At 39.2% G+C, this 12844-nt stretch overlaps 1 protein-coding gene across 2 annotated transcripts in view; it reads left to right on the forward strand.

Moving 5' to 3' along the window:
* Positions 1–2091: 2091 nt before the first annotated feature.
* Positions 2092–12844, forward strand: part of HYDIN (HYDIN axonemal central pair apparatus protein) — a 315495-nt gene continuing 304742 nt past the window's right edge. The window contains exon 1 of one of the 2 annotated variants that reach the window (XM_012772427.3): positions 2092–2166. The gene's annotated coding sequence lies outside the window, so the exon portion shown is untranslated. Of the gene's footprint in view, positions 2167–3034; positions 3435–12844 lie in introns of those variants that run through there. The other variant, XM_075995778.1, reaches the window with a different exon arrangement.

A 12844-nucleotide genomic window follows, 5' to 3' on the forward strand; every position in this document is an offset into this window, starting at 1 on the left:
AGGCAACTGTCATGGACAGGACAGCAGTAGGCTGCAAGTTCTATAGGCAAAGTTGGGATGTGTCTTGTTCATTGCTATATACCACAGTGGGATACAGCAAGCATCCAATACTTGTGAAATTGAACTGCAATATAATTGAAAGAATGAAGAAATTATCTATCTAGGGCATCCTTGAACACTTCCCATGGAACTTACAGTGTAATTCATTCAATTCTACACACAATTAGTTTGTCCACATAAGTTTGCAATTCATTTATTCCACAAGCATTTAAGCCCCATGAAGGTAGAGGTGTCTTTGTCTTGTTCACTACTGTGGCTCCACAGTCTCCCATAGTTCCTGGTATTTCGATGTGGATATTCATGCAATCAACAAATACTTATTTAGTGTCCATGGTGGGTCACTCACTATTTTAGATGCTAGGGAAAGCACTATAAACACAGTCTCTGTCCTCATGGAACTCACAGACAATAAAGAGTAACAAGAGCTATGAAGGAAATAAATAGGGTGATATGATAGGATGTGAAGGAGACAGACGAACAAGGGAGTATGGAAGGGAAGGAGCCAGTCCTGTGAAGAGCCAGGGAAAGGACAATCTGAATGTGTCTCTGCCAAAGGTTGCCACATGGTCCTTTCATTTTCTTGAACACTCCAAAGTCACTTCTACTTTTAGCTTTGTTCCCTTCATCTGTGCTGCCCTCTACCTAGCTCATCTATAGCTGATGTCTTCTCATATCTCAGCTCAAATGCCATCTCCTCAAAAATGCTGTCCCTGACCACCCTGTCTACAGGACTGTCACCCTGGATAACTCCCCATCCTGCCACCACATTTTCCTTAGTATCACAGTTTGAAATGATCTTGTTTCTGAATCTGTTGTTTCCTACACCAAAGATAGAGCTATAAGAAATTCGAGACTCTGTCTTGACAATTGCTATCTTTCAGTACCTAGAAGTGTCTCCATGACAAATACGTGATCCATAGTGATAAATAGATATTTATTAAACAAATGAATGAGTTAGCTACAGTCCAAGAGTTGGTTAAAGTCTTTGGGAAATGTCTCAAGGATGTGAATAAATGTAAACAAAGGCTGGGAAGAAACACACTCATTTGTCTGCGGTCTCTGAGAAGGAAGATGAGGTTAACCCATATGGACGTTATTCTCTTTGGATGTCTTGGGCATTTGGCAACCCGAGTTCTGGTTCCAGCTCCTTTGAGAATCTGCAGCTACGGACCATCTTACCGGGTAAATGGACATAAACTTTTGCTTATAACCGAAGGGTGTTTGTGGACCTCCTGAAGAGGTCAAAGGTTAAAAATTTGAGGTTACAAATTCCTGGTTAAAAACTATAATTTTTTTTTTTTTTTTTTGAGACAGAGTCTCGCTTTGTTGCCCAGGCTAGAGTGAGTGCCGTGGCGTCAGCCTAGCTCACAGCAACCTCAAACTCCTGGGCTCAAGTGATCCTCCTGCCTCAGCCTCCCAAGTAGCTGGGACTACAGGCATGCACCACCATGCCCGGCTAATTTTTTGTATATATATTAGTTGGCCAATTAATTTCTTTCTATTTATAGTAGAGACGGGGTCTCGCTCTTGCTCAGGCTAGTTTCGAACTCCTGACCTGGAGCAATCCGCCCGCCTCGGCCTCCCAGAGAGCTAGGATTACAGACGTGAGCCACCGCGCCCGGCCAAAAACTATAATTTTTAAGGTTAAAACTTTGTTAAAAATTTGACCTCCTGAAGAGGTCAAAGGTTAAAAATTTGTTAAAAATTTGACCTGACAAGGTCAAAGGTTAAAAATTTGACCTCCTGAAGAGGTCAAAAGTTAAAAATTTGAGGTTACAAATTCCAGGTAAAAATTCCTGTAGAAATGGAGATCCCCCAGCAACACAGGGAGGCAGGTGTTCAGTGAGAGAATGCAGGAAGCACTTTTAAATAACTAGGTCAGGTGCCAGGTGAAGGGTGGCTTGGGGAGAGAGGTAGTCCTAAGAAACCCTGGAAACCAAATTCTCTCCCACCTCACAGCGCGCCCCGGCGGTTGCTATGGACGCTTGCCTTCTCCAATCATCGCGCGGCTTGCTAGGCTGTGCGGCGCTCTGTGGTTGCCGTGGCAACGGACAGCAACAGCTGCGGGATCCCGGCGGCGCAGGAGAGCTGGCCTCTGGAAGCTGGGTAGGGAGCCCCTCGGCGGCGGCGTCTGAGTGGGACGCGGGGTCTCGGCCAGGAGCGGGATGCGGAGTTGACGTGGGACCCGGGGAACACCGGGTTTGGAGGTCATAGCAGACTCCGTGGGGTCAGAGTGCGGGGGACATGGGGACTGGCCAGGGCGTCCCCTCTTCTCATTCTTCCCTGTTTCCCAGGGGCTCCCCAGACTTTCCGGTCCCCTCCCCTCATCCTCCTCCTTTGGGGCCTTCTCGTCACCTCATTAAAATTAACGGGACCTCACATTTGGCCAGACAAGTGGCAAGGGGCAGGACAGAGCCCTGGGTGTTATCTTGCTTCCAACTTAGAACTGGCCTTGAGGCCTTGGACAAGTCATTTCCCGTCCTCCCGCACCAGGAGAATGGGGTGCCACGACCCTATCTTTCCTTCAGCTCCCTCCCGGCTCCCTTCTCTGGAAGACGCTGTGAGGATCAAATGCATGACCAAACACGTCCTCTCATGTGCTTTGCCTGTGTGGTCTCATTTCACAGCCGAAGGGTCCTGTGAAGTGGCTGAAATGATTAACCCGCCTTTACAGTTGCGCAATCTGAAATCTGGGCTCAGAAAGTGCCTCTTGGTCAGGCTAGTGAGTGGCCATTGGTGTGACTCTTAGCCTGTGCTGGCTGCACAGTGTCCTGTCCTCTGTGTACTCACCTGGTTATCTTGGATTTCTTGCTCCCTGCCTCTACTGGATCTTTTCAGAATACTCTACCAGGAAGTTTTTAAAGATGATTCTATCCCATTCTCCTTTCCTTTACTCCTTAAAGTAATTGAGGTCCTACTTCACGGCTAGTACTAACTTAGGTATTTTGCAGGGTAAAAAAAACACTGTAAGTCAGGATCTCTGCTTTCCACAAGCTTATACAATGGGGTATGGGTTTTACTTTCTACATTAGAGTTACAAGTCTGGGCTTAATTAAGGTCAGAGTTGAAAACAATCAAAAAATAATCCTCAGACTCCCCTTAAGTCATCCAGGAGCAACCCGATTCAGAAATTGAACCATTGAAAAGCTTTAATTCTGGGATTAAGCAAATTCCATAACACTCTAATTTATAGACTTTTCCCATTTATCACCATAAATTAATAGAAGGATAAATTGATCAGTTCCATTATGTCTTTGTTTGTTTAAATTTTGTCATGGTCTTCATTTCATACTTCATTTTCTTCCTTGAAAATGTTGAGGAGGATGTCACCATTTCTGTGGCTACCTGGACATCACTGTCTGCTGGGTGCATGGGTAAGTCCTTAGAAGCATTGGCGCATACCTCCCGAGGTTTCCCCATCTGCACCAACTGATTGTTTCAGCACTGATGAAACCCACCTGGGCATTCAGGACCACCTCCCCTCATTCTGTAGCAGAGGCCCATGACTAGAATGCCAAAGACAATCGCGGAACTATTTAAAAGCTAATATTTTTTTCCCCGCCAAGTATGAACATAGTTGAAATTTCATCATCCTCATTGCTGCAACTCTTTTGGGGTCTTATTGTAGAGATTGCACTTGCCTTGTGTACCTGTCAACACTTGATATTATCAATCTTAAAATTTTGGTCTTTCTGATGGGAAAATATTGGTTATCACTTTGTTATAATTTACATTTCCTTGGTAGCTAGTGAGATCGACCAGCTTATGATTATTAACTATTGATCATTGCTCTTCTGTGAATTGCCCGTCTCTGCCTGATTTTAAATTTGGCTGGCCTTTTTGTATTGATTTATAGAACTATTGTCCATATGCTGGATATTAATATTTTGTATTTTATGTGGAGATATAATTAAAATTAATATTTTTTGAGTATGTTCCTAGCTATTTTTTAAAGTCAGGTTTATTGATGTATAATTTACATATGGTAAAATTCACCCCTGTTAGGTGTATGGTTTTGTGAGTTTTGAAAATATAAAGTCATATAACCACCATAATAAGTATATAGAATGATCCCTTTAGCTCAAAAAGTTCTCTTATACCTCATTGTAGTCAATCCCTTTGCCCCACCTCTAGCTCATGACAACCAATGATCTATGTTTTCTGATATTTTACTTTCCAGAATGTCATATAAATGGAATCACAAAATACGTAGCACTTTTTGTCTGGCTTGTTTTATTTAGCATATTGCTTTTGTAATTTAACCATGTTGTTGAATGTAACAGAGGTTGATTCCTTTTTTATTGCTGAGTATTTCATTGAATGGATGTACCACCAGGTGATAGACATTGGGTTGCTTCCAGTATTTGGTAATCATGAATAAATAAAACTGTTATCATCCATGTACAGGTCTTTGTATGGACATATGTTATTAATTATTTCAATAAATACCTAGAAGTAGTATTGCTAGGTTATATGGTGTTTGTTTAATTTTATAAGGAACTGCCAAACTGTCTTCTAAAGTAATTGTACCATTTTGCATTTCTACCAGTATAGTATGAGAATTTCAATTGCTCCACAATTTTGTTAGCAGGTGATAATTTTGTTAATTTGAGCTATTCTTATAGGTGTTAGTGGTACCTCATTCTGCTTTTAATTTGCATTTTCGTAGTGACTGAGGGTATTGAACAACATGTGCTTATTCGTTAATGTATCTTTGGTGAAGAAGTTTGGTAAACTTCTTTGGCAAAGTTTCTGCTAATAATTTTGCCCATGTCTTACTGAGTTGTAAGAATATAATTTTATATAGATAGATAGATAGATAGATAGAATTTTTTGCTCCACCCTCGATTTTGTTAGGGATTTTCTTTGGTCTTTGATGTCTCACTATGATGTGTCTATATGTGTATTTCTCTTTAGATATTCTGCTTGGCATCTATTACTTCATCTTGAATCTGTGCATTATTGCCCTACATCAGATCTGGAAGATATAATGCTATTATCTCTTTAGTATAAGCATTTTAATGCTGTATATTTTCCTCTAAGCCCTGCTTTAGCTGCACCCCACAAATTTTAATAAATTATGCTTTTATATTCCATCAGTTTCAACATATTTTCTAATTTTTCCTGTAACATCCTCTTTTACTAATGAGTTATTCAGAACTGCTTTTTTAAATTTCCAAATATTTAAATATTTAAATTTCCAAATATTTGGAGATTTTCCTGACATTTCTTTGATGAGTAGTTTAATTCCATTGTGGTCAGGAGAGATACCTTGTATGGTTTTAGTTATCTTAAATTTAAGGTTTGTTTTATAGTTAAGGGTTCAGTCAGCCATTTTTTAAACCTAAAGATCTCCTTTAGGTTCTTAGTATTTCTCATGTGGATCTGCTGGCAACAAATTCTTTCTGCTTCTGTTTGTTTGAGAAACTCTTAATGTTGCCTTCATTTTTGAAGGATATTTTCACTGGTTATAGAAACCTAAGTTGCCCTTTGCCCCCTTTCTGAATTTTAAAGATTTTATAGTTTATGTTGAAAGTCAACCATCAATCTTATGGAAAAAAAAATGTTTTTCTCTCTGGCTGATTTTAGGATTTTATTTTTTTCTTTGATTTTCAGTAGTTTTACTATGATTTGAGTAGGTATACCCTGCTTGGAATTCTTGGAGCTTCTTGAATCTTGTATTATGCTGTTTTGTCCCCTTTATTAAATTCATTTACATCCAAATTATGTAATTCTTTTAGTAGTTATTCTGACCTAGCATTTGATACCTCATTATTTTTGGAAAACTCTTAGCCATTAATTTTCAAATACTGCTTCTATCCTATTCTGTCATTCTTTTCTTTCTGGAATGCCAATTACATGTATGTTAGACCATTATGCTGTATCTCACATCTCTCTTAAGCATCATTCTTTTATTTCCATTCTTTTTTTTCCCTCTGTGCTTTAGGTTTAACATTTTCTATTGACTTGTCTTTGAGTTTACTAATTCTACCTTTTGTGTTTTGTCTACAGTTAAACCCATCAATGTGTTCTTAGTTTCAGATAGTGTATTTTTCAGTTCTAGAGTGTTTTTGTTTTTCATAGATTTCACATTTCTTTTGAAATTCTTAACTTTTTCATTTTGTTTATGTTTCTCTGTTACCATATTTAAAATAGTTATTTTAATGGCCTGCCTCCAGGGTCATCATCATCTATATGTCCCCTTTTCCTTATCTGTCACATTTTCTTCTTTTGTTCATCTCATAAGTTTGACTTTATGCCAGACATTCTGTTTTAAAAGAGCCAAGTAGACTGACAAGTAGCTGGGCCTACAGGGTTGCACTACCACATCTGACTAATTTTCTTTTTAATTTCAAAATATTAAGGAGGGTACAAATGTTTTAGGTTACATGGATCACTTTTGTAATGCTTGGGTCCTGACTAAAGGTGTGTTCATCACCCAAATCATATTCATAATACCCATTAGGTATGTGTTTGCCCCTCCCCTCCTCCTTCTTAACCTCTGGTTGATTTCCACTGAGTTTTATTTCCCTCCATGCATATGTATACTCATTGGTTAGTTCCAGTTTAATAGTGAGTATATGTGGTGTCTGTTTTTCCATTATTATTTTTTTTTAAAACAGGGTCTCACTCTGTTGCCTGGGCTAGAGTGTAGTGGTGTGATAATAGTTCACTGCAACTTCACAGTCCTGGGCTCAAGCAATCCTCCTGCCTCAGCCTTCCAAGTAGCTGAGACTATAGGTATACACCACTTAGCCTGGCTAATTTTTCTAATTTTTGTAGAGACAGGGTCTCACTCTTGCTCAGGCTGGTCTCGAACTCCTGAGCTCAAGTGATCCTCACCCCTCAGCATGCCAGAGTGCCAGGATTAGAGATGTGAATCACCATGCCTGCCCTGTTTTTCCATTGTTTTTTTTATTGAGAAAGAGTCTTACTCTGTTGCCTGGGCTAGAGTGCCATGGCATCAGCCTAGCTCACAGAAACCTCAAACTCCTGGGCTTAAGCGATCCTCCTGCCTCAGCCTCCCAATTAGCTGGGACTACAGGTATGTTCCACTGTGCCTGGCTAATTATATATATATATATATATATATAGTTACTTGTCCAGATAATTTCTTTCTATTTTTTTTAGTAGAAACGGAGTCTTACTCTTGCTCAGGTTGCTCTCGAACTCCTGAGCTCAAACTATCCTCCCACCTAGGCCTCCCAGAATGCTATGATTATAGGCGCGAGCCACCGCACCCAGCTTGTTTTTTCATTTTTGAGACACTTTACTTAGGAGAATGGTCTCTAGTTCCATCCAGACAGTTTTTTGTAGAGAGAGGGTCTCTCTATGTTACCTGTGCTGATCTGGAACTCCTGGCCTCAAATGATCCTCCCACCTTTGCCTTTCAAAGCGCTGGGATTACTGGTGTGAGCCACAATGTCTAGCCCTTCTTGGGTTTTTTGACTACAAGCTTTGTAAGTCTTTGTCTCCCCAGCCCTTAAACATTGCTGGAGATTTGGTTCTTTCTTCAGATTTTTGAGCTTATTTCTTTAGCTTCCTCCCCCATGCTGCTTCAAAAACTGGCAAATACTCTTGAGATAGAGACTTGTCCCCTTTCTCTGGCAGGACTTTGTTTCCTAAGCATGCAAAATTAATAGCAATTTCACCTGCTTCCAGACCAGCTCCTTCCTTTGGTATAGCTCTGCAAGGCCTTTAATTGAGAGTTTTATGTGTCTCTGTCTCTTCAGGCTTAAAAGTTCTGCCCTTTGACGTCTTGAGATTAGGTCTTTGGCTTCACACCCACTCATGTTGAACTCTTTCAAATGTCTTGAGTGGGGAGAACTGTGTTATGTTTGTTTCAAAACCCTTCTTCTATCTGGACCTTGGATTCTAAGCACCAGGAGACTATAGCAGATTTCACTTTGTGTTTCATCTGCCAAACCTGAGGCTGGAATCACCCCAAAAGCAACAGCAGGGAATTTCCCATGTGGCGGCATCCCAAACAGTCCCAACATAGGGCCAGTTGGGATCCCGAAAAAGGAAACAAGCACCAGACACTAGAAGGATCAGTTCAAAACATTTATTAGAGGAACTGACTTACAGAGTGCTGCAGCAGTCCTAGAGATGGACAGCAAAAGAAAAGGGGTGTTCTACCTAGGTATGATGGCAGTGAGTGGGTCAGATTACAGAGTTTGTATGAGGGCTTAAGGAATTTGGCTCAGGGATGGTACTAGTTTCTTTCGGTGTTTTGGGTAACAATCTAGATACCTTTATGAGTGCCTGGGAATATTCAAGGCCCCAGTTTGGATTTAAGCCTGTTGGAAAAAACCTGCAGCTGTCTGGTCACAGAGTGGTCAAGGCACTGGGATTTTTGATCGGGACACAGAAAGAAAGTGGGGTGAACTGGAGAATCCTCCATTCTCTTTTTTTTCATTCAATTCCAGAGCTCTCATGCTGCCCTGCCTCTCAGCAAATCACCCTCAGGTGAACCTGGTTGTGGGTCTCTAGATACCTGTTAGTCTTGCCACATTGTACAACCATCAATTATTCTGTTGATTTCTCTTACCTTAAGAATTCATCTGCCTATGCCAAGGTAGATCTTATATCTGTGTTTAGAATTAGTAAGTATCCTCAGAGAAAGGTGACAAGCGATCGTGACTCACTGAGGATGGGCCATTTCCCTTCTGGAATTTCATTTCTTCTAGTCCATGTTTCTTCCATTAGCTCTCTAATGTCTTTTAAAATATGACTTCTGTAATTTTTTTTCTAGTTTTTGTTGAAGTAGGTGTGAGAGCCCATAGCTATCAAATACATTCTTCTTAGGTTTAGCAGGTGTATTCATTGAGTTTTAATTTTAATTATTTTAATTTTCATTTCTTGAATTACTTTTCCTACAGTATGTTTTTGCTGGTTCTTGTTCAGGGTACTTTCTTTCCTCTCTTAGTGTGCTTAGTGTTTAGTTTGATTGTGAGCTGCTTATCTTCCTTGGAAAATGATCTGTGAGAAGTTCTTTGATGACTAAGATGAAGGAGGACCCTGCCAGCAAGGATTTGCATTTGCTTCTGTCAGGTACCCCGGGGAACAACCTGTCCAGGCTCACTTTAAAGTACAATCCCACCTTGAGGCTTTTGGAGCTCGGAGGTGATGTAAATTTGGGCTGCACATCTATAAGAAAGTTAGCCTGTGATTCCAACCTCTCGGGTATTTTTTGTTTTTTTATCTCCCTTCTGTGTTCGGTGCCAAGGAAACTTTCCTTGCATTTAACTGGGGTTGGTGGCATAGGAAGGGTTTATTTTAGGTCCAGTTTTACCTTGAAGATATAGGCCTTTGGAGCAGAGTTTCCTATCAATCTCCCTGCCTTGGGTGTACCCTGGACTTCGACACGTTTCCTCTAAGCCGTGCAAGGCAGCCACAAGCAGAGCTCATGGTGTCCTTGTCTTGAGTGTGAACTCATAGCAAAATCCTTTCCAGTGCTCCACCTACCTGTCTTGGTTTCTTTTTTTTAGGCTGGCTAATTCCTTATGGTCTTGTTAGCTCTTTGATACTTTTGAGAAGATTAAAAAACATTTTTATCAGTATTTTCAGTTGTTTTCAGCAGGAGGGTTGGTTTAAATAAACCAATATATCCTATATTAGAAAACCATCTATTACTTTTTAATCTTAATTTTTAGCACAATAGCTTATCTACTACTTGTAAAAATTTAAAAACCTTGGAAATGTGAACTTGAAAGTCTCATTATTACTCCCCTCTCTTTCCCAATTCCAGTCCCCAGAGGTAATCAGTCTTAATAATTTGTTTATTGCATTATTTGTGGAGAGCATCAGAGTAAATCTTATATGTAATTTGGATGTATTGATTGTATACATGTGTGACAAAGATGGAAAAATTCAAGTTTAGCAAGTGCCAACTAAAGAATGTATACATTCAGACTAGGGAGTTAAATATTTTCTTTTATGTAAAGTGTGTATAATAGTTTTATTCTATATTACATTTAGAGATGTGAAGAGAAATGCATGTCTGAAAAGCTCTTCAGGAATGAAAACTTGTAAGGTGCCATTTTATTTCATGTCTTGTATATGAGGAATAGTTAGAATTATTTGGGGGAAGGCGTAACAGTACCTCCGGCTCATGTGTGAGAATGATTTGTGCAATCACAAAGTAGATGGGAGTAATCCCTTATTAGTAATATATTTCATAGGCTTCAAGAATACTTTTGAGAATGTTTCTCCACATTAGTGGCAAAAACATTTAGAACATGAATACTGTCATCAAGTTTAAAAGAAACCCACATAGCCTGATAGTGCTGAAACCATGTTTAATTGGTATACATTTGGGATCTGTATAATAGAGACCCTTGACCCTGTGTGGGCAGGCCTTCAGATTTTATGTTTATGTTCTTATGGGGGATAGTGTTCATAGCCTTCATCAAGTGTCCCACTAGGACTTGGACCACGAAGGTTGAAGGTCACTAGTTTGGGAGGAGTACATTTCAGAACTCAGTGGACTGGAATAAGCTTGACCCAAGCAGCCCTTTCCTGAGGGAAAACTTTTCTTCTCAAATGGTTTCTTCCAAGATCTGTTTCCTCATTAACACTGCAGAAGCACTTAGCATTTGGCTCATCTTCATATAAAATGTCTTTTGAGGGTGATGAGAATTTGAAATAGGGAAAAATAATTGTAAGATTATGGTTAGAAGGATCTCAAGGTGGGCAGAGAAGGAAAAGTGAGGAATTGACGTATTGCAAAATGCCTCTAATGCAACTTAATTTGAAAAACTGTGCAGTCTTTTCACTTTTTTGAGGATTTAAAGTGTTTTTTTCTCTGATATTTTTTTAAAAACATCCTATTTATCCCTTGAGGTCGTGTGAAGGAAAAGTGGACTTTTAAAAAATGTTCTGTGCTTCATCTTATATTTTCCTGGTTAGAGCTGGAACCCATACTACTAAGTGAAGTATCCCAAGAATGGAAAAACAAGCACCACATATACTCACCAGCAAACTGGTATTAACTGAGTAGCACCTAAGTGGACACATAGGTACTACAGTAATAGGGTATTGGGGGGGGCAGGTATATACATACATAATGAGTGACATGTGCACCATCTGAGGGATGGTCATGCTGGACAATCAGACTTGTGGGGGGAGGGGGAAAGGGCATTTATTGAAACCTTAAAATCTGTACCCCCATAATATGCCGAAATAAAAAAAATGTTCTGTGCTTGATTGAAAGGCTTGTTAGAAAGAGTATGATATTCTTAAAGTGGTGATCTTCATCTTAAAATGAATACTTTAGATGAAGGATATTAGTGTGAAATGACTAAAAAAGAAATCTCTTGTAATTTCACTGGCAGTTCATGCATCTTCGTATTTTACTTTAAATGGCATCTTCTTGCTTTAAAAAGCTATTTAAAATGTTCTGAATATCAGGTTCCCCTAATAATATCATGATCTGATTGCATCTGTGTCTGTTTTTATTTCTTTAAACTGCTGTTGTGAGCCCAACTTAAGCAACTTTGCCTAATTCTATGTTCTGCACAACTATGTTGTTGATGCTTGTTTTTATTATAAACAATCCACCCAACTTTGCAGCAGTGGCTTTGAAAAATCCCTAATTAAAATAAATTTCAAGGTTAAGCTATTTTTATTGATGCCTGAAAACAATTACCAATACTCATGGCTTTTAAAATAATAGCAGTGTGGTAAGCATATTTCAAAACCAGGAAGGCAGAAATTTGTGTTTATGAAAGCCAAAAATTAGTCTTGTAATGCTTCGGAATGTAGCTGGTAATTAATTATAGGTGATGTGTATCTTATGAAATCCCAAAGATTTTGGTGGGAGGTGGAAAAAAAGGGGCCTATGTATTTCATTTCTAATATAATCCCTTTCATTCTCAGAGAGAATTAAGGTTTAATAAAAAGGAATAACAGGGGGGATGTAATCTAAGAATACTAATTAATAACTGTAGATCTACCAGAATGAGATTCTGTAAAAAATGGTAGGTTGTCAGTTGCTAAATCATGAAATATTGCAGAGAGGGAAAAGGCAACATACTCTTTCACAATACGGGTTGTTATACTAGCACCATTAGTGGTAGGGAATTTTGTACTTGTTAATCATTTGTGTTTTTACATCGCAGTTTGTAATTACAATTAAACAGATGGTTCCGAAAAAGATAGTGTGTTCTTAGCAATTAAAACCATGGCAAGCAGATTTTCCTCCTCCCCAATATACAATTAAACTGAATAGAATCACATAACTCAGTGGGTTCTTCACAAGAAGATTCTGTGTGGATTCGAGCAGATTAGTATTCTGTTCCCTGGAGTTGTCATCTCGACCCCTTGCCCAGCTGAGAGCTCTGCAGCTGGCAGAGGACTTCCAAACATGAGTGTAATGGAGTAGTCACCCCTTTTCTGCTTTCTCCCCATATCCTATTCTTGCCATGCAGGGATTAATAGAATATGTTTTAAAATGGATCTTTGGAAGTCCTTAACAACCACTGAGGGTGTTGTACTTAATACAGCTTGCTAAAGTCTGGGAACTCAGTGCATGAAATTCCTCAAGGGCACAGAAAAATTAGTCTTTTATTTCCCCCTTACTCAGAAAACTAATGTTGACATATTTCCTTGTGAAAAAAATTTATTTTAGGGTTCTTATCAAAAGAATATAGAATTTACTTTGGGTTCAAGGGAAACCAAAGTTTCACTTTATTTACTGATTATATTACAACAAGTTAACTTTAGGAGATTTTTCAACAAGGATTCAGCACCCCAAGAAATATTTCACCATTTGAAATGTGGC

This window comes from Microcebus murinus, chromosome 20, assembly GCF_040939455.1.
Source record: "Microcebus murinus isolate Inina chromosome 20, M.murinus_Inina_mat1.0, whole genome shotgun sequence".
Taxonomy (NCBI): Eukaryota; Metazoa; Chordata; class Mammalia; order Primates; family Cheirogaleidae; genus Microcebus; species Microcebus murinus.